The following is a 6,743-nucleotide window of genomic DNA, read 5'->3' as shown; positions in this document are numbered from 1 at the left end:
TAGAGATGACGGATAAAAGCCATTTGAGGAAAAATCTATAACCCTTCTTTGTTTGAATGTGTTGAACTTTTTGGGACTTAGCTTAAAAGGTGGAGGCTTTAAGCAGGGTTGACCAGATGTCCCGATTTTATAGGGACAGTCCTCTTTTTCTTATATAGGATCTTATTACATCCCACCCCCAGTCCTGATTTTTCACAGAACTGTGTTGCTAGGGTTGCCAATTTTGATTGGCTGTATTCCTGGAGGTTTCATCACATAACATAGTCTTTAATTAAAGATTAGTCTTTAAGTCCTGGACACTCCTGGAGGATTAGCAACCCTATGTGTTGCCCAAATGATCAATTTTGGCTGGTGTTGGGTTACAAAGCACTTTAGTATGGGTCTATGCCGGTTATGTGATATGTATGTATCTCTTCACCCTTGCAACCGATACCTGTAATTCCTCATAACTCAAGCCTGACCCCAGATGTACAGTACCTTCCCTCTTAACTTGTGTCTATTTAATTTTAAACATTAACTGTAATAAAATTTATTTTGGAGGTAATGAAATGTTGTTATCCTCATTGTATGAGTAAAGGGCATCAGAACTGTACTTAGCCTGTCCTGATTGAGGGGGTCACCCTCACTGCTTTTTTTGTGCCAGGGCTTGTCAGGGCTGAGCCCCGGCACACCTAGGCTTAGCAGTTCATAGCCCCGGGACTTCTGGGCTTGCCACATCAGTTATGAAAGTAAAAACTTGCTCGAACCCCGGCACCTCTTTCATTACAAATTAAGCACTGGTCACCCTCAGCCAACCTGCAGTCGCTAAGCCGGGGGTTTGGATGCCAGATCCCAGTGGAGAGAGACAGGGTGGGGGGAAAACATAGTGGGTGCTCAGCACACAGCAGCAGCCCCGCCGATCAGCTCTTCCCCTTTCCCCCCCAGCGCCTCCTGCCTGCCACGATCAGCTGTTCAGCGCACAGGAGGCAGAGATAGGAGTGAGGGTGGGGTACACTTGGGGGTGGGAGAGGAAGAGGCAGGGGGGGCCTTGTGGGAAGGGGTGGAGTAGGGGCAGAGCGGAGGTCGAGCACCCCCGGCAAATGACAAAGTCAGTGCCTATGTACCTCCACCATCCATTTTCTGGAGAAATTATTACAGAAGATGAAATTGAATAAATTTCACCTCAGTTCACTTGCACAGTGATCTGATCGGTGTCCTGTGGGTATAAATAGCACTTTCTGTGACCAAGAGTCAGATTCCAGTTTCATACGCTTCCTGTACAATGTTGGCAATGCTGGCCTCTTGCATGCATTCACAAGAGCAAGGGTTTTTCAGTATTTAATTGATTAAAACTGTGCTTTAAATGTCTAAACACTATGCCTCTTTCATCTAGCCAAAAGATTGCACAGGACAGACGCATGTCTCACTTACATAATGGCCTAGGATGCATTGTCCGTCTTGACAATCCATTGATTAAAATGGAACTTCCATAGGGAGAAAGTTGCATGGCAAATAGCAACATTAAATCTAAAAAGAACGAGGCGTACTTGTGGCACCTTAGAGACTAACAAAGCTTTAGCCCATGAAAGCTTATGCTCAAATAAATTTTAGTCTCTAAGGTGCCACAAGTGCTCCTCATTCTTTTCATTAAATCTAAAGGAATTTAATATGGTTTTAAAAAAAAACAAAAAAACCCCAACTATACAGGGAATGCTCTGGGCAGAAGGTTACTTATTGCTTAATACTTAGTCTTAATGGGTGCCTGAGCCAACTCTCATTGACTTAAATGGGAGTTAGACGGGGCCCTAAGTTGCCTGCTAGCCAGTTTCATTTCAATAGGTCTCCCTGTTAAACTTCACCATAGTTAATTTGATTACTGTGATTTGATTGCAAGAAAAAGCCTCCAAACCCATGATGTGTTGTACTGCATCAAAGCAAAAGCTTCTGTCTTTTTTGCGATCTACCTTAATCAAATATTCTGCAGGCACAGCTATAAGATGACTGACAACGTATTGTAGATAACATTAAAATAGTGTTACAAATCCACTGTTAAGTAGTTACACAGCTCTAAGTTTAGATTTTATGAAGCTTCTGAGTTGCTCTGTAGACTCTTGTTCTCCTTTGCTTGCCTGTACAAGGAAATGATCCCACTATAATTTATACCAGTATATCTGCCTGTGTGGACACACTCTTATTCTGGAATGAGTATGATGGGTCAAGAGCTACTGCCTGGATGGTGGATTGTTTAGGAACAGGGAGAGTATGGAACTAATGGGACATTTTTATGTGGGGAGGGGAAAATACATGTACTTGATTGATTTTTGGTGTGGGTGGGTGGAGAGAATACTTTCCCAGGAGATTTCACATGTATTATCAACTAAAGCAAAACACTTTTGAGGAAGACCCCAGTTGAAATGTTGCTCTCCTACTCTACCTATCCCCTTGGGGAAAGCATGAGTGAATAAATATATTTTGCAACATGCCGAGAGGGTCAACAAACTCAGGGTTCTGTCTGATAACAAGGGAAAGTGAATTCCAGAGTTGAAGGCCTTCTATGGTGATCATCCTATCCCCAGACAGACAAATCTAGGGATTGTTAGCTTGAGTGCCCCAGCTGATCTGAACTACCAGGTTGGTGCACTAGGAAAGATGCAATCTTTAAAATTATGCAGGGCAGAAACCATCTTGTGGAATGGTTCTTTAGCATTTTTATTCAAGTAAAATGTCTAAAATTATCTAAAATACCTCAGTAGAGACCACAACTAATAAGTGAAGGAGAAATCTAACAGAAAAGCAGAAAGGGGAGGGGAAAGGGAAAGTGATAATGGAATAAAATCTAGTATTGTCTTTATCAGTGAATTAACATTCAACCACATATCCAGATTATCACATATTCACAGGTCTAAAATCAACTTCATTATTGCATTACTGAAAATGTGCTCTTTTAGATTTGATTGTACAGGCATCTGATTCATGGTGATCTTCTCCAACAGTTGAGGTTAACACTGAAATCTTTTAATGTAGCTTTTGTGGGCCTGATTTTCATCTCCCTTTACAGCAGTTTCACACGGGTGTAATTCCACCAATTTACTCCTGATCTAAATGAGGTAAGTAGACCCTATGATTTTTATTCTTGCAAAAATTATAAATTTGCACACTAGTTTTAAAGAAATGCTTTTCCTCAAATTTACTATTTAAAATATGAAGCTGCAGCCTTCTGTGTTGCACTGTGATGCATAGTGCAATCTCTGATGAATAGCTTACTATATTTGCCTAAGTGTATGATTTTATGCTAATGTCCATGTGAAGACTTAAAAAAAAAAAAAAAAAAAACACAATCCAGTTGCAGAAAAATTGTGTGATGGCACATCTAGCCCCAATTCAAAGCAGCCTAGTGGTTTACTAATTTATATATTCCAAGAAAGATTTTTTTTTTTTACTCTGAATCCTATAATGCACATACAAGATTACACATGTTCATAATCTATGTATTTTTTCCAGAGCTAGAAATGGTTAGCAAGTCCAGTTTTCCCTTTTCCCATAATAGGATGAGGGCTTAGTGACTGAATTCTTTGCTCAAGTAAATCACAAAAACAAAGAAATACAAACATGCATGCCCTATGGAGCATTTTTCTATCTTAAGTGCATACTAATCCACACAAGACATTTTCAACTGGAATGTAATCTGTCCAAGCATATTGTTATCCAATAACTTTTGTCAAGAAGGGAACAAGGCTACTGTAAATACCAATAAGTTTTTTCACATAGCTACATCATAATAGCATGTCATCCTAGCTTTCAACAACTTTGACTTTAAATGCAATCAAGTAACACAGTAGGGCAGCAGAAAAGTCAATTGTTCTACATATTTAAAAACGAGACCATTAGATACCATGACCAGATTGGAAAGTAGTCATTAGAACTTCAGAAGTGCCTAGTTATACCGGTATAGATAAAGAATGCTGTCCAGTGGCTCTGGTACAGGGTTTACAACAGTCCTCCTCCTCTGCTCCTCGAGTGTAAAAGACTTTTCTCTCTTATTATAAAGTAATCTATTCAAAATCCTGAAGATTTGATTTGTAGAGTGGATTGATCATTTTGGATCATGAATTCTTAGTAGTCTAGGGGAAGAATAGCTTAAATCAGTGATTCTCAGGCAGGGGTCTGGAGTCCCATGGAGGGCCACGAGCAGTTTTCGAGGGGACGCCAAGCAGGGCCAATGTTACACTCGCTGGGGCCCAGGGTAGAAAGCCAAAGCCCCACCGCATGGGGCTGAAACCTGAGGTCCTGAGCCCCGCTACCCGGAAGGTGCTGAAGCCTGATCAATGTAGTTTTGCGGGGACACCTGCAGAGTGGGGTCCCAGACAACTGCCCTGCTTGCTACCCCCTAATACTGGCCCTGTCATTTCTATGCAGAAAACTAGTTGTTGTGGCACATGTGGGCTGTGGAGTTTTTATAGCATGTTTGGGGGGGGACCTCAGAAAGAAAAAGGTTGAGAACCCCTGGTTTAAATCATGCAAATGTCTTATTTCTGTAACGCGTTGAGTACTTTTGTTTTAGTCAATGAATTGTTGTTTTATTAATTAGTAACTTCTGGTTAGACTTTTTTTTTTTTTTTATCCGAAAGCTTTATAAGATCATTGCTTTCCAAGGGGCATAATGTTTGTCATTATACAATCTGTCATATCTTTAGCTTCAAATCCTTTTTACAAAACTTATCTATAAAATCATTGTATGAAACATACCTGCTTTTTGCAAGTCTATTTTAATAGTCTCTCTTGCATGGTTTTTTGGTAATGTTTTGTCTATTTCTTACCAGGGAAATAGATCAAACGATGTTGTCTAACTATATAATAAGGTAATGTCAGGGGCGGCCCGTCCATATAGGCGAACTAGGCAGTCACTTAGGGTGCCAAGTTAAATGGGGAGCCAAATTTGAGGGAAAAAATGAAAAAGATGGAAAAAAAATACAAATAAAATAACGAAGATGTCAATATTTCAATTCCCTTGCGTGTACAGAGGTAATAGGAATTATAATTCATTTCTCTACATTTCTGAGAATTTATTAATATGTCAAATCTTTTATTTACTGCAAAAATAAATATTTTAGTGAATTTTTTTTCAATTTGCGACGTAGGGTCAAGATGACCCACTCCGCAATTTTGATCAGCAATAACTCAGCCACAATGAAACACATCCACCAGCAGCAAGTGCTGCAATGCTAGCGACACACAAGGTCGCATAGCTGGAAATTCATGTAGAGCGGAGATATCGCGAGTTGATACATGTCAAACGGTCATTTTAACACACGTCACAGGTAGATGGTTAAGAATCAAGCGAATACTGTGGAAAATTGTGTTTCTTGGTGCCAAAGAATAAAGAATAACATCTTTCAGCATTATAAATCCAAAATGTGAGTATCTTTAAGCATTATTAAACCTTAGCGTTATTATCGGGCTGTATAATTATGAACTTTTCTTTGTTATAACTGGTTCACATGTAGTAAATAAGGTCCATAAAAGAAAAGTAACAGCGTTAACGCTTAATAGGCTGTGAAAGTGACGACGTCACACTCCAAGCGGGTAACCACGAGGAAGGAGATTACTTTCCAAACAACCGGTGTTGGGTTATAACATTGAAAACGGACATTTTGTTTCTGTGTAAACGCTGTAACTAACTGTTTTAATAGGTAAGTGAATGTAGGTTACTAATCATTGAACCTTTAAGCAGTGAAAAGACATGTTGGGATGGCTGCAATGTGGTTTAAATCTCCAACCATGTGGTGTGTCAGCCATCCTTAACGCTATAATGCTTGCAGTCGGGAGCACAGTTAGTACATAACAATATTCAAATACCCCATGGCAGAAAAAGGAAAAAGAAAACCCTCAGGAGCTGAGTATCATAAATGAAAGTCTGAGAAGGAAAAGGACAAAGCAAAACAGCAGGGATCCTTCCTGAAATATCTTCTCTTCAATCCAAATAAAGATGGAAGCAGTTCACAGCATCCAGATGAAGGAATTTTACTTGGAGAGGAGGTAGCTCACATCTGCATGGAAGCAGTTTAGAACATCAAGATGAAGGTATACTACTTCAAGATGAGGGTAGCTCACATCTACAAAAAAGCAGTTTGGAAACTCAAGATGATGGAAACTTACTTCTAGATGAAGGCAGCTCACAGCATCAGACTGATATGGAAGTGGAGAAAATTTATTCACCTTCAGAGACACATGCAGTAAATGAAGTAAAAGGAAGAAAGGATGAGGAAGTTACAAACAAGTTACCGTATGGGGACCCAACTTCGTGGCCCAGATGTGATGACAGTGTGCAGCAAATTCTCATGGAACATGGACCCGACAAGTGCATGAATTTCCCTTCCCTAAGGATGGAAATAAAAGAAAATTCTCTGCTCAGCATTACAAGAGGAAACTCATTAATGGGGAAGAAATTCATCAAAACTGCTTACAATATTCAGTGTCGAAGGACTCTGTTTTGCTTTTGCTGCAAGTTGTTTAGAAATCAAGCACTTGGTATATCACTTACTTAAAATGGTTCGAAGGACTGGAAAAACATATCTTCAATTCTCTCTTCACATGAAAGAAGTACAGAACATTTGGAATATTTTCAAAATTGGAAAGAACTTGAATTACGATTAAAAAAAGGAAAAATGATCGATGAAGGAAAATGTATGTGTGATCAAGGAAAAAGAAGAATATTGGTGAAGGGTTAAAATCCATGTGCATGTTATATAACAACCTGGTATATG

Source organism: Terrapene carolina, unplaced genomic scaffold (assembly GCF_002925995.2).
Source record: "Terrapene carolina triunguis isolate 2854851 unplaced genomic scaffold, T_m_triunguis-2.0 Scaffold706, whole genome shotgun sequence".
Classification (NCBI taxonomy): Eukaryota; Metazoa; Chordata; order Testudines; family Emydidae; genus Terrapene; species Terrapene triunguis.
This window is presented reverse-complemented; position numbering follows the sequence as displayed.